The following is a 22,258-nucleotide window of genomic DNA, read 5'->3' on the forward strand; positions in this document are numbered from 1 at the left end:
AGCTCTGCGGACCACCGGGCTTTGGATCTCAAAGACAGACGCTCTTGGGCGCTGGTCTGCCTTCGGCCACCGGGGGCAGGGCGGACTTCCCCCCACCCCCATAGGGCCCATCGGGAGCGTGGCTGCAGCTACACTAGGTTGTATCCCTCTCCCAAACATCAGAGGTGCAGCTCTAAGCTTAGCCACAGACTCAGTTTCCTGCTCTGACTTATCTCTGAGACAGAGCCCTGCGTCTGGGACCTCTGGTGCCGCCCACAGACCCTGCCTTTCCCCACTGTGCCGCCGCCACCTGCAGGCTAGAGAGTGTTGCCCCTTTCAAGCGGTGCCTAATAAGTTATGTACTTGTTTAAGGTATTTATTTATTTATTTCTGATGTTTGGAAATTTCTCTGCTTTCCTTTTCTCTTTGCCAAGCCCAGTGCTCCCCCCCCCCCCCATTACACTGAGGGTGAGGGTGAAGTGTGTGTGTGTGTGTGTGTGTGTGTGTGTGTGTGTCTAAAGCCTTCTCAAAACCTCTCCTCTTTTCTGGGTCCTCTTTTATTATCCTTTTCCAGCCTTTCTATTTTTGCTTGTATCAGTGAGTTTGGAGATTTTGTAATAGTTTTCTTATATAGTCTCTTGTTTGTCTTATAATAAATAAACGATCATGTGGGTTAGTCTCCCCTCATGCAGAGTGAAAGTCCTGTACTCCTTGCTTTCAACATCACCTTGTATATGATTTGGATATGCATAATATATATTTATACATTATATATATTTGTTTATCTTGCTCCATTGTCATAAAATAGTCCATAAAATAGCTCCCAAACAGAGCCACTAACAATGACAGGTGTAAAGCTGGCTGAAACACTTTCAGATAAGAGGGTCCAAGCAGCACTCAAACTTGGAACTCAGAAGTCTGTTTCAGATAGACTTGATCCAGGTTGAGGGCGTGGTGAGGGCTGTACCTCAGCCGCTGCTTCCTCCAGTTTTCAGCATGGGTGAGTCTAACACACAGTCTAGTTCACATCATTATTCTTTTAAAGACATTGGAAATTGAGTGATTTGTGTCTATGCTTAATCTTACAAACTACATTGGAAGCCTAAGCAGGGCAAGGACCAATACTTTTACTTCTTTGTACTCCTGTAATGTTTTAGTATCCTGGCTTGTACATAGTAGGCACTAGATACATGTTTGCTGGGTGAGTGCTTAAGTTAGCCAGAGTGCATTACAATGATCAGCTGGGAGGTGGTAGGTCAGGGCCTACCATTGACACCATACACAATGGTTGAGATCACTCTGGAAAAATATGTTTCTGTATATTTGCTCCAAGAACATTGTGCTTTCCTGAAAGCAGTAACCAAGAGTTCAAATGTCCCTTATGTTTAGTTTAAACTAATTAACAAATATGCTTTTGGTTCTAAATCAGAAAGTTTCATTCTGTCCCTTAATAATAATATATATTATTATTCATTTGAAAAAATAGATTTTTAAAATATCTTTATTGTTGAAAGTAATACATATGTACTCTTTCCCCCCCCCCCCATTGACCCCTTCTAGCCTGCCCCCATTCCCGCCCTCAGCCTTCACTACCCTACTGTCTGTGTCCAAGGGTTATGCATACAAGTTCTTTGGCTGCTATCTTCCCACCCATCCACCCTCTGAGATTTGACAGTCTGTGGAAAATAAGTTTTTAATTGGTTACGGACAGTGAAATTTCCAATCAAAATCTTGATCATTAACCTCTTAAGAAGATACAAATCTATGCTCTTAACCTGTTACCATTGTAATATTAACCAAATAAACAAATGTGTCATGTTGTTTCAAGTTGTCTTACTTTGCCATTTGAATTTTACTATTTCAACCTATTACCTAAACACACACACACACACACACACACACACACACACACATTGGCTGAGTTGCTTTATGTTCCATGTAGATTTTTAAGAAGAAAGATTTCAGATTACCTTTGGACATTTCTACCAAGATTAAGGTTACACCTTGAAATATATATTTTTAAGAAAAGTCTATTCACTTTGAGAGGAGAAACAAACTTTCAGTGATATGAATTGGAAGCACTGTACTAGGTTACACTCTCTATGCTTTTCTGTTGTCACCAAACTAACTACAAGATATTTCAATTTCTCAGAGATTAATTGCTGTCTGCCCACATTTATGACCTCACACTTTGTTGTGGGAGCTAAGTAATTGCTGATTTACATCCCAGGGAAAGATCATGTAAAAAAAAGAGAAAAGTTTGCCTAAAGGTGTTACAGGGGGCAATGGGTAAAAGAATAGAAAAATTAGATTTCAACCTAAGAGAAGAAATCCGTATTTATGCTTCACTCAAGAATGGTCATTTCCATCCCTGAAAGAATTTTTAAGAAAGTACTAGGAGAGTATCTTTTAAAAAATAGACTTAAAAGGCTTCTTAGAGCAGTTTTCATAGCAAAGTGATTGGAATGGAGTGTCTTCAGGGCAGACAATATCATTGATTCCAGAACCAGCGGTGGGGGTAGGGGTGCAGTTGTGTATGTTTCAAATACCTTCAAATGTCCTGTAACTCTAGGCTTTGTGCTTCTACACATTTCCTAAACATGAATAAAGGTAGCTGGACTTTTGTCTTTTCTTATTATTTTTTAAAATATTTTTTATTAATTTTTTACAGAAAAGAAGAGAGAGGAATAGAGAGTTAGAAACATCGATGAGAACCATCAATCAGCTGCCTCTTGCATGCCCCCTGCTGGGGATGTGCCCACAACCAAGGTACATGCCCTTGACCAGAATCAAACCCGGGACCTTTCAGTCCGCAGGCCGACACTCTATCCACTGAGCCAATCCGGTTTTGGCCTTTTCTTATTATTATTATTTTTTAAAAATATATATTTTATTGATTTTTTACAGAGAGGAAGGGAGAGAGATAGAGAACTAGAAACGTCGATGAGAGAGAAACATTGACCAGCTGCCTCTTGCATACCCCCTGCCCGCAACCAATGTACATGCCCTTGACCGGAATCGAACCTGGGACCTTTCAGTCTGCAGACCGATGCTCTACCACTGAGCCAAACCAGTTTCGGCCTTTTCTTATTATTTTTAAAAGCTATAGCAAGGTGGCAAATTGAGCTTATACCTTAGATGTGCAGAAAAACACTTGTTATTTTGGTTTTAACTAATCTAAACATTATCCAAGCCCCTTCTAACTAGCTAGCTGGGAGAAAAAATATTAAATAGATATTCAAACATCCAATTGAACTGATCACTTAAATAGCCATTTTCAAAATTTTATTTAAGTCAGTTTAGACAGTCTCTTGGCTGGCCTCTCCCTCCTTTTTCACCCCTGAGGTAGGGTTAGAGGGAAGGGGAGGAGGCTTTATACATCCAGGTGCAGAAGGGGATGCGGTGGGGACCGAGAAAGGGGCCTTTCTGCCCTCTCTTCTCTGGACACCCGGGTGATTCCTGGCTGCAGTTTGTTAAAATCCGGAGCTTGTGATCACCTCTCAGCATGGTGAGGGCTGTACCTCAGCTCCTGTGGGCTGCAGCCCTGTCTTCCCTGCCCCATACAGCTGCCTGGTGGCCTACCCAGTCTCCACCAGGAGTGACCTCACCCTGTACAGGCAGCCCTGTGGGAGCCTCTTGGCTCAGCGACTAGAAGGGACCTAGGGTAGCTCTAGACTGGTGACCCTGGGGATCTCCTCTGAGACATTTCTGCAGCTCTGGCATAGCTCTTTTGCCTCTCACCTTACCTTTGTCAACTTCTCTTATTAAAAGCATTCCACAACCCCCACATCTCATTTGCATAGAGGAAAGACTTAAATCTTGGCCTAAGTTGTGCTAAAGTAGGAAAAAAGGATTTAGCAAATTTCTGTGCAACCCCATTCCCGCTGCTCCAGCTGATTTCCAAGGCTTTTAGTTTTGCTTAGCATTTAAGGACAAGCCCTCTCCTATCCTTAGGTGATGAGCCTCCTCAGGGTGAGAGACTACAATGAAACATGACTTACCAAACAAGTTAAAATATATCAGTTCGGTGTCTATGAACTATTATGTCTTACTGGTGACCTTTGTGTTCCCAGGATACAATCTTCTCACACAATACCCCCAAAAGGATTATGTTGGGAACTTTGATGGCTCCTCCAATTTAACCCTGATTATTGTACAAAATGCCAAACATATGGTTTTGGCCTGAAAAAGAAGGCAAGGAGTACTCTTGGAGAATATTATGGATGATACATTTAAAAAATTGTGACATCTTTCCAATTTATTTAAAAAAAAATAGAGATATAACAGGCAGTCTTCTAAAGTCACTTTGGTAACATGGTTATATTTGGCAAATTTTGTTCATGGCCTCCTTTATTCCAATTACCACATCAGAGAGGTTAGGTACTCAATTGAAATGTTTGGTCGATGTTTTAAATAATCGTTACAGTGGTGTATGCTTTAAAAATACAGTATTATAAAGTCTATGCTGATCCCTTGTCCCACCGTGCACTTAGAGCCAATAAGAACCTCTTCTACATGTTCAGATGGATAGCTTGCTTTTCATTCCATATATTTCAGTTCCTTAAAAGATGACAAAGAGGTTTAGCATTATTTCATGGTTCCCCTAGTCTAGAGGGAGGCAGGCACAGATATAATATTAGTGGTTATTTACTATTTTGGTCAGTATCTGGACACAGGGCATTATAATGAGACCTAATGAAATGACTGCATTAGGGATGATCAGATAATCTGGCTTCGATTTCAACTATAAGCGAAAGAAAGGAGTTTCTGCAGGGTTAACAAAGTTGAGGAAGCCTGTGAACGGAAATAACCAGTTCAAACCAGAATGTAAAATACCTGCTTGTCACACTGCTGGGTAGAGAGGAGCATCACCTAAAAAGGAGATATAATTTTAAATAGAAATCCTTTGGTAAAATGTCCACTTTGGTAATAAACTTATTTTTTTTTGTCCAAACATCTATTAAACCTTATTAGGCAAAATTTGGAAGTATACACACATTAAAGAATGGGACTGCAGGCATGATCCCAAAATTCTTTGAAATATCAATGAGCTCAAAACTTTAAAAATAAATCTCTTTAAGCCAGATTGAGTCCAGTCTTCAATTTTGAGTGGACAAGAAGCATAAAAAGAAATGAGATGTGGAGAATGCCATCAACTAACACCTTTCTCTGCAGTGGAATTCAACTCCATGTCCTCTCCCTGTCTACATGCCCAGTCCAATTATAGATAAAGCCTTCAGGTACTCCAGCTTCCTCCCCTGTCCCCTTTTTTCCTCCTCCCATTATTTTGAAGCCAAAGTTTTTCTTCTACTTTTATGTTCTGTATTCTCTTTGAAAGCTTTTTTCCTCCCCCCTACTTTTCCAAGGACCAGTTGTTGATTATTTCTTATTTTATTCTGCCTGAGTAATTGATTCTGCTTCCATGACTGACACCTGCCACTGTAGTAGCTTGGAGCAGCGGCTTTGGAGTTCCACTTGCCTGGGTGTAAATCCTGGCTGCAATACATTCTATTTGTGTGACCTCATAGAGTTGTTGTGAAGATTAAATAAATTATTTGGAACACTCTTAGAAGCATTCTTTTAATGTAATATATGCTTAATAAAATATTTGTTTCATCAAGAAATTATTAACATGTCCTTTCCCAAGTGGGCTATATATCAGACTCCACTTGGCGAAGGACATATTATAGAAATAGTATAGAATATTATGCACAGAAATTGTTCTGACTTTCACAATAATACCTATATCAAAAGACAACTAATACTCCATTTAAATTTAAAGAGAAAAAAAATCCAAGACATGATAGGCAAGCAGGACATTTTTGTACAATGACCCATGTGACTTGCATGACTATTCTGGGAAAGGCTGTCCAAATATTGATGAACAATAGCCCCCACTGTGTTCTTTCTATCTGTATGGCCCTTGAACAATTCATTAATCTAACTAATATTATTAGCAATGGAAAAATGTGTATTCAAAGTCAATAATTAAATTAAACATTCTCCTTCCTGTCCAATGAACCACTGTAATTAGCAAATCAAGCGGATGTCTGTATGTCTTTTTTAAAGGACTCTCGAGTTTCCCTCTGTATACATTCTGTGGGATCTGAACTTACACACACACACACACACACACACACACACACACACACACTTTAGTTAAGCAAAAGGAACTTTTGGGGTAACAATTGGTAAAATAGAACTTCAAGACTCTGTTTTACTCCCTTTCCTTTTTAAGTTTAAATTTCCTAACCCTTCTGCCCCAGCCAAGACCCTTTGTTTTTTGACTTTTCCCACTTCTTCTCAGAACAGGATTTCCTTTGGTTTGTAGTTTACATCACTGACGGCTTCACGTGTTATCTTTCAGAAACAAGGCTTTTAAATAAGGACATCAGCATTCTTCTTAAAATCACATCTTTTTTCCTAAGGCAAATCTTTCTTAACAAATGCTCCATAATTAACCAAGAACCAATAAAAATGCATATTCCATATACTTCACCATAGATATTTTGATTCTTTAGGTCTGAGATGAGTCTTAGTATTTCTAAAGTACACTAAAATTTGAGAATTAATAATTTAAGTATTAAGAGCATGGAGTTTATCATTAGTAGACATGGTTCTACTTTATTCATTGTGTGATACTGGGCAAGTTAATCTCTATGATGGACATTTTGCTCATCTAAATGATCAAACCAATAATATCTCCTTAATAGGGCTATCTGATGAGCCAGTGCATGTCAAATCCCAAATCAGTCAGAATTCTCTTAATTGTGAGTGAATGAAAACCTCAATAGCTCACATAACTAAAATTCTTGAGGAAGATCTGTCTTCAGGGTGTACTTGATCCATAACTCATTATGACCTTTTTTCGAGTCAACTTTTAACTTTTTCATCTCTGACTTTTTCCGTGTTGGCTCCATTCCCAGACAGACTATTCTTTTCTAATTACAATACAGCAGAAACTGAAACATGACATTTTTCTAGGTTCAAATTTCAGGGGCAAGAGTAAAAATAATTCCCTCTAATTGGACTGTCAAGATGGTTCATCAGTTGGGAGGTGCCCCTCCATGTATCGCTGCTCCATAAATCTCATATGGCAAGAATATGAGGCCCTGACTGCTTTTTACATGGGTCATTTCTCAAGGTTGTGTTTGCAGCAAGCATTCTTGAGTGATCAGGTAATATCTCTTTCAAGGACAAAGAGAAGGCTTGATTACTGTTTGATATAAAGTGATGGTTTCCCCAAGATCAGTGTCCCTCAGATGTGTTACAGACTCACTGCTGCGCAGCATTCATCAGGGCTCATACGCCATCACTCCCATGAGAATCAGCCCTCAGGCTCTCCCAGATGTAAGCCCTGTTGGTTTTCACAGCCAGCTGTTATGGGGGCTCCTCTTCCTGATATAGGTTCCTCAGGTGAGGGCTCAGACCCCTCACTCTTCAAACAACCTCCACAGCTGTGATGTCCCTCTCACTTGTAAGTCACTGCATGGATAGGTCTTGGCTAGACTTACGGTAGTCTCTACCACTTCTACCAGTCTCAATGTGGCTTTTTCTTTATACCCGACATTGTAGGAAGTTTGTTTTGCTAGTCTTCAGATTTTCTCAGAGGTAGCTATTCTATATGCAGTTGTAGTTTTGGTGTCAATGGGAGGAGGTGAGATCAGGTTCTTTCTATTTTGCTATTTTGGACTTGAAGCCAAGAGCCTTGCTCTTAAGTGCCAATTTAGCTTGTCCATGAAATGTTGCTCCTTGTGGTTGGTGCCCTGCCCCCAAGAGAAATGTGTCTCTAGATGGGATCACAAAGTCACAGCTCTGCTCTTCATGTCTTTAAATATAAGCACGGGGGAAAGCTTAGCAAAATATATTTTCATTTACATAGTATAATATTCTATAATAAAAAAAACACCAGTGACATCACTTAGAAAATTCAAACAATATCACAAATATTGCTAACATATTTCATATGCCTTCAAGAAAATGAATTACTCTGCATTAGATTGTATACCTTTAAAATGATAATAATTAAATATCAATCCAGATTAGTAACAATTTATTACATTTCCATCAAATTAATGACATTGTTTGAATACATTTTAAAATAAGGCGAAATGGCATTTTAATGTTAAACACAACACACAGTTAAACATATTTAAGATGACATTAGATTGGAAGCATATATGCACAAAACATGAATGATATACAAAGGTTTGATTAGGGCAGCTCTGAAGCTACATTTTACCATCAGCAATTGGGGAAAAGTTAGCTTTAAATACAGTTTTAAGTGACATAAATAAGATAGGCCATCACACCAGATCTGAATTATTAGTAATACAATATTCAAATGTTTCCTTGTGTTTTACTGCGGCTTAAAATATTTTGGGGCTGAAATACCATTGTGAAGATAACCAACTCCCATGAATTAGACTGACAGTTTTAGCTCCCCTTAGATTTATAGCATTTATATAAAACTGTCAGTAACCAGAGTTTAAAATACAGCAGCAGGGTAGGCAGGCAAGGAAACAGAAGTAACATTTATTTAATACGTATTTTTTAAGTATTTTTCTAGTTACTTTACCTGTATATCTCATTTCAAGGAATCTTCCCCAAGATTCCTATGAACTAGAAAACTTATTTCTCTTACAAGCAAGGAAAGAAATAAAGAGGGAAAAAAACCAAAAACCCCAAACTCACTTATCATGTTAAAGCTGGTAGTTGACAGAACCAGGACCAAAAATCAGACCTATTGACTCCAAGAACCATGATCCTTTTATCATATCTGTTAAAGTGTTTTTTTTTTATTTGTTTGTTTGTTTTTTGTTTTTTAAATGGCACGCAGATTCCATCCTACAAATGACAGAGAAATTGAAAAAGTTTGACTGTTGCCTCAAGGTTTTTAAATCAGTGATCAAATTCAAAATGTCAAAATGTACCACTCTACTCATGGTTTGGACCTAAAAGAGAATAAAATAAATTATTAGTAAATACTAAAAAAAAAGCTGTATTTCCAAGAGACAATCAGATTGCCTGCAAGAGTCACCGGTTTCACCTCCAAGTCAAATGTACCCATGTCAAGAACTCCTTTTAATATAGCTAAGGCCACACTGTACACACCCCTTCCTATAAAGAGGAGGTGCCATAGCTGAGTGACTAAGTAGGTGGGTCGTATCAGGAATGAGAAGGCCTGGCGTGGAATCCTGGCTTTGAACATCACTGGCTGTGTCACCAGAGAGGTTATTCATCCATTCAGGCCTCAGACCTCTTACCTGAAAAATTAGAATAAAAATAATTTCTGCCCCATAGTGTTAGCAAAGCAACACATAAGTCCTTTCAGCACTTTTACATGCTTTAATAATCCTTTTCATTTACATAACTATTATAAATGTAGCAATAGCTCAATAACACAGAAAATCAGAAAGGTTCCTTTTCTCTTGTGAAAATACAGTAAACATGTTCCAATTATTAGGCATTAAATAAGTAGGAAACATTAAAATAATTCTCAGGTACTACAACGTTAATGGTCATTAGAATAGGACAAAACCCCCAGAATTCTAGATGAGCAGCAATCATTCAGTACTATGATAAATAGCTTTTAGAACTTTAGTAATGCAAACAACTTCAGTTGTTTTTTTTTCTTCCTATTTACTTAAACTAGTAAGTTATTCTACTGAAACAATAATGTACAGTAATCGAAAAACATTTAACCAAATCTTTTCATCTAAGTTCCTAATTAAGAGGTCATGCCATTTATCAGGATGCCAATTAAATGGAATTTGCTGGATTATTTAAGTGAATAAAGTCTACTTAAGGAAATATGAGAAACTCAGGGAAAAAAATCACCCTTTTAAAACTGAAGACAGATTTTATAAAACTAAAAAAATAAAACAACTATTTTGTTATAAATTCTTCTTGTAAATTATTTCATTGAATCCATGAGCAGGAATAGCATGCAAAACAAAGAGGTAAATATACAAAGTACAATTTCAAACATTTTAAATTGTGGACATTTTAAAGCTGTGAGCTGACAAATATTTCTTTTAAATGAGTGCTGCCTCACTTGTAGCTCTATCTCTCATCTCTTTTGCAAACCAAAGATGTATCTGAGAATAAAATATTGGAAGGCAGCTATGCTCACCACTATAGCACCAACGCGAGAATAAAATATTGATTACAGCACTAGCTGGTTTGGCTCAATGGATAGAGTATCAGCTGGAGGATTAAAGGGTGCTAGATTCGACTGCAGGCTAGATTCCCAACCCTGGTCTTGTGGGAGGCAACCAATTGATGTGTTTCTCTCACATTGATGTTTTTCTCTCTCTGTCTCTCCCCCTCCCTTCTACTCTCTCTCTCTCTAAAAACAAAACAAAACAAAAACAAACAAACAAACAAAAGCAATGGGAAAATGTTCTTGGGTGAGGATTAACAACAATGAAAAATAATAATGACTATCTTGATTCCTCTGAGGGCTCAATCTTTTCCTATGACACTAGCTTTTTCAAAATGAGAACCTCTAGAATCATCACAGCCAAGATCCAGTTACATTCTGTTTCAAAATGAAATAAAACTGACTCCACTCTAAATTGAATGTATATTTTTTAATAAAAAAAGCAAAAAACAAGGGAAGAATTTGGAAAGCTAAACAATTTGTTCTTGCAAATATGGGAGCATTAACAAGGAGGCTAGGAGGTCAACCAGCATTTGTTTGGGCAAGACCCTATTCTTATTCTCTCTTCCTAAAGCATGGATGGCAGGAATATGATTTCCCAGTAGTCGATCATCCTATACAATAAAACCCTAATATGCAAATCAACTGGATGGTGGAATGACAGGTGGCTATGATGTGCCCTGACCATTAGGGTACAGATGCTCAATGCAGGAGCTGCCTCCTGGTGGTCAGTGTGTGCTCCCACAGGGCGAGTGCCGCTCAGCCAGAAGCTGGGCTCACTGCTGGCAAGTGGTGAGGGCCTCTCCTGCTTCTCCTGCCTCCTCTGGCAGCACTAAGGACCCCAGAGGGGAAAATCCTGTCTGACTTCAGGGAGTGGGTCTAAGGCAGCAGTCAGACATCCCCTGAGGGGTCCTGGACTGCGAGAGGGTGCAGGCCAAGCTGAGGGGCCCACCTCCCTCCTCCCACCCTGAGTGCACGAATGTCATGTACCTGGCCTGTAGTTAGTTTATAAATTCCATAAAGGCCACCTGTCTTTGATTTCTCAATGTCTGCTCTGCCATCTAACAAGGCTGAAAGGTAGCAGAACACAGCTAGGAGCAGGAACTATGGAGCTCAGTCAATCAAAAGCTAAGTGATATCAGGTAAGTGATCTCTTATCTTCACTTTAGTTTTAGTTTCCTCATCCGTAAAATGGGGGAAAATGATAGTGTCTGCACCATGGAGTTCGTTAGGAAGATTAAGTAAATTAATATGTAAATTACTTAGAACAACACTGGCACACAATGAGTTTCCAAAGCACTAAGCTACATTAAATTGATGGACTTATTAACATAAGGCAATATCTTGATTTTGGTATTGGGGCCATTGCTTACCTGTTGTGTTTCTCTTTCCCTATTTTGGTCTTCTGGAGTCTTCACCACATGAGCAGCTCACTCACATTAACTAATTTTTCTGCAGTAAAAGTTATATAACTTAAATTATGAATTGCTTAAGAGTGTTGGCTTTTTAATTACAGATAACAATGGTTTCCTAACCTGGCTGCACATCAAACAAACTGGTAAGTCTTAGCAAGAGATCTCTCAGACCCAGCTTCAGAAACTCTTGAAATAATACTCATGTCCTGGCAGGGAAGCTCAGTTGGTTGAAGTATCATCTCATACACCAAAAAGTTGTGGATTCAATTCTTGGTTTGGGCACATACCTACGTTGTGGGTTCAACCTCCATTTAGGGTATGTACAGGAGGCAACCAATCAATGTTTCTTTCTCACATCAATGTTTCTCTCTCTCTTTCCCTTCTTCTCTCTCTAAAATCAATGAAATGTATATCTTCAGGTAACAAAAAAGAAAGCAAAAAAGAAACTCAAGCATCATATACAAGCAGGGTTTCCAGAGCATTCTGCTGCACATGGTTTCACTAACTACTATTTGGGGAACCTCAAATATAGATTTAAAAGACTTCACAGAAGCAGAGCTTGAAGATGGCGACCAAACAGACGGACTTGTTCTGACCCTGGTCCCAGAACAGAAAAAAGCAGCATCTGAGTCGCTCAGGGAATGTTGATTGGCAGCTAAGGGGCAGCTGAACTTTCAAGGAAAGTAAGGAAGGGTCCGCTGGACAGGATTTCCTGACCAAGCGGCCAGCACTGCGGCAGCCACGACTTCTCCCGGAGCTGCGGGCTCGGAGGGAAGGCTGTGCCATCTTACCAGGAAAGGAGGAGCTTCTCTGAGGCCTGGAAAACCCACAGCAGAGGAGTCCATCGAGCAGCGGTGAAGCCCCAATCGGCGCAAACATATGGATTCAAGGGAGTTCTTCAATTACCCACGGAAAGGAGAAGGAACACCACATAACCAGACATCCTGAAAATAGAGACCATGGGGAGACAGAGAAATGGCCAGCACATGAAGGAAAAGCAGGCATCACCAGAAAAGGAAGTAAACGAGTTGGAGGCATGCAGCCTATCAGAGCAAGAATTCAGAGTAATGATCATAGGATAGCTAAAAAGAATGGAAGAGAAATTTGACAATAACCAAGAAGAAATGAGGAAGAATCATGAGGAAATGAAAAAAAGCCGTGAGGAATTGAAGAAGAACCAAGAGGAATTGAAGAAAAACCAAGAAGAAATGAAAAATGACATCACAACCATGAAGAACTCAATAGAGAGCATCAAGAGTAGACTAGATGAAGCAGAGGACCACATAAGTGAGCTAGAAGACAAGATGGAAAAAAATACCCAATTAGAGCAGCTTCTAGAAAAAAAGATTAAAAAGCAGGAGGAGAGCCTAAGGGAGCTTTGAGACAGTACAGAACAAAATAATATTTGAATAATAGGGGTTCCAGAAGGAAAGGAAACTGAGGTAGACATGGAAAACGTATTTCAAGAAATAATGATAGAAAACTTTCCTGAGATAGAGAAGAAAAGACCCACACAAATCCAAGATGCTCGCAGAGTCACAAGCAAAATGTATCCTTAAGACAGATGCCAAGGCACATTATAATTAAATTGGCAAACAACAACGACAAAGTAAGAATCTTAAAAGCAGCCAGAGAGAGACAGAAAGTTACATACAAAGGAACCCCCATTACACTAGCAACTGATTTCTCAACAGAAACATATTAGACCAGAAGGGAATGGGATGAAATATACAAAGTCATGCAAAGAAAGGGTCTGAATCCAAGAATACTGTACCCAGCAAAGCTATCAATCAAAATTGAAGGGGAAATCAGGAGCTTCACAAACAAAAAAAAGACTGAAGAATTTATCTCCACCAAACCAGCAATGCAAAAAATTCTAAAGGGTCTACTGTAAAAGTAAAGAAATAGGAAGTGAAGAAGGAACACGGGTATAGAATAAAAATGGCGTCAAATGAGTACCTATCAATAATAACCTTAAATGTACATGGATTAAATGCTCCAATCAAAAGACATAGGGTGTCAGATTGGATAAGAAAATAAGACCCATACATCTGTTGTCTACAAGAAACCCACCTCAGAAAAAAAGATGCACACAGACTGAGGGTGAAGGGATGGAAAAAAGTTTTCCAGGCAAATGGAAATGAAAAAAAAGCTGGGGTAGCAATACTAATATCTGACAAATTAGATCTCAGAGTGAAGGACATAACAAGAGATAATGAAGGCCACTTCATAATACTAAAGGGAGCAATCAAACAAGAAGAAATAACCCTGGTAAATATATATGCACCCAATACAGGAGCACCCAAATACATAAAAAAAAACTGCTGGAGGACATTAAGGGAGAGATTAATAGCAATACAATCATAGTAGGAGATTTTAATACCCCACTGTCACCCTTCAACAAATCATCTAAACAAAAAATCAGCAAAGAAAGAAATATCAATCCTAAATGACTCACTAGACCAGATGGAATTAATTGACATCTTCAGAACATTCCACCACAAAGCCACAGAATATACATTCTTCTCAAGTGCACATGGGACATTCTCAAAGATAGACCACATTTTAGGACATAGGCAAAGTTTCTTCAAATTCAAGAAGATAGAAATCATATCAAGCATCTTCTCAGGTCATAATGGCATAAAACTGGAAATTAATTACAATAAAAATAATCCAAAGAAATCAAACACATGGAGACTAAACAGCATGCTATTAAACAAGGACTGGGTTACCAGAGAAATCAAAGAAGAAATTAAAAACATCCTGGAAACAAATGACAATGAAAACACAACAATCCAAAATCTATGGGACACAGCAAAAGCAGTTTTGAGAGGGAAGTTCATATCCTTACAAGCCTATTGCAAAAAACTAGAAAAAAAAGGCTAACAAGTGATCTAACTCTACAACTCAAAGAGTTAGAAAAAGAGCAACAAGAAAAGCCCAGTGTAAGCAGAAGGAAGGAAATAACAAAAATCAGAGCACAGATAAACGACATAGAGACCAAAGAAACAATACATAAGATCAACAAAACCAAGAGCTGGTTCTTTGAAAGGATAAACAAGATAGATGGACCTCTAGCCAGGACAAACCAAGAAATAAGAGAGAGGACCCAAATAAACAAAATCAGAAATGAAAGAGGTGAAATAACAACAGACCCCACCGAAATACAACAGATTGTTACAAAATACTATGAACAACTCTGTTCCAACAAACTGAACAACCTGGAGGAAATGGACATATTCCTAGAAAAATACAAACTTCCAAAACTCAATCAGGAAGAATCTAAAAATCTCAATAGACCAGTGACTTGGGAAGAAATTGAAACAGTCATCAAAAAGCTTCCAGCAAACAAAAGCCCAGGGCCAGATGGCTTCACAGGAGAGTTTTACCAAACATTCAAGGAAGAACTAAAACCTATCCTCCTCAGACTATTCCAGAAAAAAAGAGGAAGGAACATTTCCAAACTCCTTCTATGAAGCCAGCATCACCCTAATACCAAAACCAGATAAAGACAACTCAATGAAAGAGAATTACAGGCCAATATCCCTCATGAACATAGATGCCAAAATTCTCAACAAAATTCTAGCAAATAGACTCCAGAAGAACATCACAAAGATCATACACCATGACCAAGTAGGATTTATTCCAGGAATGCAAGGATGGTACAATATCCACAAATCAATAAACGTGATATATCAAATAAACAAATTGAAAGATAAAAATCATATAGTCATATCAATTGATGCAGAAAAAGCATTTGATAAAATCCAACACCCTTTTCTGATAAAAACTCTTAACAAGGTGGGAGTACAAGGATCATACCTCAACATAATAAAAGCTATATATGATAAACCCATAGTCAACATTATACTCAATGGGCAAAAACTAAAACCCATTCCCTCTAAGAACAGGAACAAGACAGGGATGCCCACTCTCCACTCCTGTTTGACATAGTACTGGAAATACTAGCCATTGCAATTAGACAAGAGGAGGCAATAAAAGGCATCCAAATTGGAAAAGAAGAAGTAAAGTTATCCTTATTTGCAGATGACATGATATTGTACATAAAAACCCAAAAGACTCCATTAAAAAACTAATTGACTTAATAAATGAATTTGGCAATGTAGCAGGATACAAAATTAATGCCAAGAAATCCATGGCATTTATATACACCAACAGTGAAACTACAGAAACAGAGACTAAAAAAGCAATTCCATTTACCATAGCACCAAAAAAATTAAGATACCTAGGAATAAATTTAACTAAGGAAGTAAAGGACCTATATGCAGAAAACTACACAACACTGAAAAAAGAGATAGAGGAAGATGTAAGGAGATGGAAGAACATACCATGTTCATGTATTGGTAGAATCAACATCATTAAAATGTCTATACTTCCTAAAGCAATCTATAGGTTCAGTCCACTCCCCATTAAAATACCAACGACATATTTCACTGACCTAGAAAGAACTCTCCAAAAGTTCATTTGGAACAATAAAAGACCCCGAATAGCCACAGCAATCCTGAGAAAGAAGAGTAAAGTAGGAGGGAATCTCAATATCAGACTTCAAACTATATTACAAAGCCACTGTTCTCAAAACAGCCTGGTACTGGCACAAGAACAAACATATAGATCAATGGAATCGAATTGAGAACCCAGATATCAACCCAAATCACTATGCTCAATTAATATTTGACAAAGGAGGCACGGATATACAATGGAGTCAAGATAGTTTCTTCAATAAATGGTGTTGGGAAAATTGGACAGACACATGCAAAAGAATGAAACTAGATCACCAACTTACACCATGCACAAAAATAAACTCAAAATGGATACAGGACTTAAACATCAGACGGGAAACCATAAAAATACTAGAAGCATCCAAAGGCAGCAAAATCTCAGACGAATGCCAAAAGAACTTCTTCACTGATACTGCCCCTAGGGCAATGGAAGCTAAAGAGAAAATAAACAAATGGGACTACATCAAAATAAAAAGCTTTTTTACAGCAAAAGAAACCATCAACAAAACAACAAGAAAGCCCACTGTGTGGGAGAACATATTTGCAAATAATACCTCTGATAAAGGTTTAATCCAACATCTATAGACAGCTTATACAACTAAATAAAAGGAAGCTGAATGATCCAATTAAAAAATGGGCAATGGACCTAAATAGAATATTTTCAAAAGAAGACAGAAGGAAGGCCAAAGGGCACATGAAAACATGCTCAAAGTCACTAATTGTCCGAGAGGTGCAAATCAAAACAATAATGAGGTACCATCTCACACCTGTCAGAACGGCCAACATCAATACATCAACAAATGACAAGTGTTGGCGAGGTTGCAGAGAAAAAGGAACCCTCGTGCACTGCTGGTGGGAATGCAGACTGGTGCAACCACTGTGGAGAACAGTGTGGAGTTTCCTCAAAAAACTGAAAATGTAACTCCCATTTGACCCAGTAATCCCACTTCTAGGAATATATCCCAAGAACCTAGAAACACCAATCAGAAAGGATATATGCACCTCTATGTTCATAGCAGCACAATCTACAATAGCCAGAATTTGGAACCAGCCTAGGTGCCCGTCAGCAGATGATTGGATCCAAAAACTGTGGTAGATCTACACAATGGAATACTATGCTGCCATAAAAAAGAAGGAATTCTCATCATTTGCAGCAACCTGGATGGAATTGGAGAACATCATGCTGAGTGAAATAAGCCAATCAATGAAAGAGAAACACCACATGACCTTACTCATTTGTGGATGATAAAGAACATTATAAACTGATGAACCAAGAGACAGATATAGAGACAGTAAAGCAACAGGCAGACTATCAAATTACAGTGGGGAGGGGAGGAAGATCTGGGGGAGATAATAGATCAACCGAAGGACTTGTGTACATGCATATAAGTACAACCAATGGACATAAAACTCTGGGGAGGGAGGGTATCTGTGTGAGGGAAAGAGGGGGGCAAAAAAAATCAAATCAATAAAATATATTTAAAAAATAAAATAAAATAAAAGACTTCACAAAGGGAAGAGTTGCATTTCTAGTAAAGGAATCTTGGGTGTTGTGATTAGTCTATTAGTGGTGGAGGTTATTTGTTTAGTTTTATTTATTTATTTATTTATTTAGTTAGTGTGTGTGTGTGTGTGTGTGTGTGTGTGTGTGTGTGTGTTTCAGTATGGCACCTTCTTTGGCCTTTCAAATTGCACCAGACCATCTAGAGTTTCCTGGAATCCCAATAGCTATTCAGAAGACTTCTATAAATTTCCCAGTAAATATTATTGTTGTTAGCCTCTCATTTACTGGTTTAATTTTCAAGGGCAATGAAAAATATTTATTCTGAAATTTTTCTTCTTCCTGCAGACATTTTTTTTCAGGGGAACCGACTTTGTAAATGCTTAAGTTTCTGTAGGTTTCCTTTCCATATTCTTTTATTTTCCCTTTGTTCTTGGTTACTTAAAATTAATAATATATGCACCATAAATTCACTGCAGCACTATCTCAATAGTCAAGATTTGGAAGCAGCCCAAGAGACCATCAGTAGGTGAATAGATAACAAAGCTGGATACATTTATACAATGGAATACTACTCAACCATAAAAAGAGAAAAAAAAAATCTTACCTTTTACAACATCATAGATGAATCTAGAGGATATTACGCCAAGTGAAATAATCCAGTCAGATAAAGACTAATGCCATATGATTTCTCTTATATGTAGAACCTATTCCTACCTAATAAAAGAGCAATATGCAAATTAACCATCACTCTGCTACAACCACAAGCCACGCCTACCAGCCAATCAGAACGAGTATGCAAATAAACCCAACTGAGATGGCTACAGCCACAGAGAGCAGGAAGGAGGCTTGGGTTTTAAGCTTTTCACCTGCCCTAGCCAGCCTAAGCCTCCACTAAAAGCTACAATATTTTAATTATAGAAGGTAAACAAATCCAAACAGAAATGGCTGCTGGCCCTGGAGCACGCAGGAGGCTTGGCTCCACTCTAGGCTACAAAGTTTCAATTGTAGAAGGTAAATAAATTCCAGATACCAGGGCATCCACTTGGGTCACCAGGGGGCATGGCTGGCCTGCAAACAATCGCAGGCCCCTCACCCAGGCCACACCACACCCCAAGGGAACCCCCACCCTGATCTAGGACACCGTTCAGGGCAAACCAGGTGGCCCTCACCCATGCACCAGGCCTCTATCCTATCTAATAAAAGAGTAATATGCAGAGTGACCATCACTCTAACACACAATAGCTGCCCCTATCTGGTCAAAGTTCCTGCCCCTATGTGGACAGAAGATGGCTAGCAGGGGAGGGCAGTTGGAAGGCATCAAAGGAGGGAAGTTGAAAGGAACCAGGCCTGCAAGGAAGGGAAGTTGGAGGCAATGAACCCTGCAGGGGAGGGCAGTTAGGGGTGACCAGGCCAGCAGAGGAGGGAAACTGGGGGCAAACAGGCTGGCAGGGGAGCAGTTAAACAAATCAGACTGGCATGGGAGTGGTTAGGGGGAGATCAGGCTGGCAGGCAGAAGCAGTTAGGGGCAATCAGGCAGGCAGGCAGGTGAGCAGTTGGGAGCCAGCAGTCCTGGATTGTGAGAAGAATGTCCAATTGCCCGTTTAGGCCAGAAACCATCAGGATCAGGCCTAAATGAGCAGTCGGACATCCCTCGAGGGGTCCCAGATTGGAGAAGGTGCAGGCTGGGCTGAGGGACACCCTTCCCTCACCCCATGCACAAATTTCGTGCACTGGGCCTCTAGTGAACAAAATAAAGAAACAAACAAAATAGAAACAGACTCATAGATTCAGAGAATAGATTGACAGCTGTCAGAGGGGAGAGGAGCTGGAGTCTGAATAAAATAAGTGAGTGGACTAAAGAAAAAAAACAACACAAAAAACTGCATAGACAGAAACATCAGTATGGTGAGGGAAAGCGGGATGATTAAAGGTAGAAAAGTGGAAAGGGGGATAAATGGTGATGGAGGAGGACTGGCTTTGGTTGGTGAGCACACAATGTGTTATACAGATGATGTATTATAGAATTGTGCACTTGGAACCTACATACTTTTATTAACCAATGTAACCCAAATACATTCAATAAAATACTTTTAAAATAAATAAGTTTATATTAATTATCAAAAGAAATAAAATTAAATAAAGAGTGAATAACATGTTTAACTTCTTCTTTTGTATCTTTTTGTAGTTATCTCATGTGATTGTCATATATAATATAAAAGTTAAATTTACAAAATGCTTTTTAAGATCTCTTTCTTTCTTGGATATTTTAGTTCATTAATTATTATAAGTAATTGAGAATATACCGAGGTCTGAGGAAGTTGTGATTGTGACCAGGAGATTAGTATGGTGATGATGATGGTGACTGTTACTTCCATCATTTTTATTATGACCTTCTGGCTGTGCAGCTGTAGTTAAAGCAGCTTTAAGGAGTGGTTTATTAGTGTTCAGAAGGGAAGTCATAAAGTCTCACTGAATAGTTAAAAGCCATGATAAAAAGGAATGAAATGGAGGACTAATGACTTGGAAAAAAATAAAAGAATGACTATAAGGGGAGAGTGTAGTATCTATTTTAATATATCAAAATAATATTTAGCCAAAGTACAAAAGGATCATAGCTCAACATTCAAGAATAATGCAAGTAAGTATAGTGTTTCATTTGTTTCTAGTAAACTGCATAAAACAAACAAACAAAATAAACATTGACCAATAATGTAAACTCTTTAAGACATTTTGCAAAGATTACTCTATGAATAGGAAAGCCTTTTTTTGGTCAAAATATTAGAGAAAAAAACCCAATACTTAAAAGCCCAATTTCACTTATTTTATTTCTCAGTCTTTATTAATACATACTAAATATTTTTAGTATTGGGAACAGTTTTATTTTTTTACAAAAGTTACATCTATTTACTCCCATTTACTATAATATTTTATCATTACTTAAAGATTTCATTTAAGTTAGAAAATATGTAGTTTAATATTATATCTAGTAAGTTAAAAACTCAATATTTTTGAAAATCAAATATTAATGATAACATGATTGTAAATTATCTAACTCTGCATCTTTGTTTCAGTAGTTTGTCCTAAAAAAAAGTCATATTCTTTTACAAAAGTGACAGATTTTAGACAGCAAATTCACAATGTGGATTCTTAAGTTAAGATCTTGCTTAAAAGGATTGTATTCATCTTATTTCATTATGGGAATGATGCACTGATGTGGATTAACATCCCTAGACAAGTAATATTGGTTAAAAATATTTTTAATAATAGAAATATTTTGAGAAAAAGATCCTTTAAAATGTGTTTTTCTTTTAAATTGGAATTTGCCACTTTAGAAAACCAAGATGAGTCATCATCCATATTGGCCAGGAAAGCACAGTTTTTGTTCTTTAGGACAGAATATCATTTGTCCTGTTTTATAGTGTAAATAAATAATCCGATAGTCAGCAATTCTTTGGCATGAGAATGAGAAGATATTGAGAAATACACAGTGATTGCACATATTAAGAGCATGATTTGGCAGCATCTGGTGTTGTCATATTTATTAAGCAAATTCCTTTTAGAAGCTGATTTTTTACAAAGACAATTTAGTCTTTAGGGTATCATAAAAATTGCTCTAAATTTCATAATTGTATGACTAATGATTTTTAGTTGATTTAATTTTTTGTTGAAAAATAACTAAATTAAAAACTTACCCGCATTTTCTAGATTTCCCTTCCCAGGATTTATTTTTCACCTCAGTGTCTAAAGTTAAAGAAAATAATTAATCATAGTTATAAATGAAAGAAAGCATTAGCATAATTTATGAAAATATTTTTCTCTTTGCACTGAACACCATTGGAAATAATCTACAATTGTATTTAAATAAATCTTACATATATTTAATTTTAAATCTTAACATTTAAAATTTAACCTGAGGTAGATAAAATCATTCTTGTTGCATATTTGCCTATTATTTAATTAAAAGCTCTGCCTTTAAAATTAACTACAGTCACTGTCTTTGAAAGAGCTTTTCTTTTTTTTGAATGGGCCTTGATCTATAAAGTATTAGTGTTACAGTTCCTAGGTTAGTATTTAAAAATAGAAATTGAGGTCAATGTAGTAGTTTCTAAAATTTTATTGAATTATTTTATGGATGAGTGGAGAAATTACCATCCACATAATATCAAATGTTTCAATGAACATTGGCCTTTAATGATATGAGAGTTTTTAGTTAGTTAATAGTTGTCACTGTGTAAATCAATGTTAATTTTTTAATTTACACAATAAATTTTTTTAAATTACCTACAACCTAGAAGAAGACAGGCAAGTTCCCTACTTTCATACCCTGTTTCCCCGAAAATAAGACAGTGTCTTATATTAATTTTTCTCCCAAAGTTGTGCTAGGTCTTATTTTCAAGGGATGTCTTATCTTTCCATGGGCTAGGTCTTATTTTCAGAGGATGTCTTATTTTTGGGGAAACACGGTAGAATTTATATTCTCAATGGGTCAGGCCAATCAATAAGTAACTATAAATATATTAAGACCTATAGTAAAGATAAAACAAGGTGATGTGAGTTGGTGTTTCTGAAAGACTTGAGTTGTCAGAAAATATCCTTTGGAGGGTATGATATTTAGGTAAGTTAGATTGTCCTGGGAAGATGGAGAGAAGGGGTATTCCAAGATGAGAACCTAATA

The sequence above is a fragment of the Pipistrellus kuhlii genome, unplaced genomic scaffold, assembly GCF_014108245.1.
Source record: "Pipistrellus kuhlii isolate mPipKuh1 unplaced genomic scaffold, mPipKuh1.p scaffold_m20_p_1, whole genome shotgun sequence".
NCBI classification, from domain to species: Eukaryota; Metazoa; Chordata; class Mammalia; order Chiroptera; family Vespertilionidae; genus Pipistrellus; species Pipistrellus kuhlii.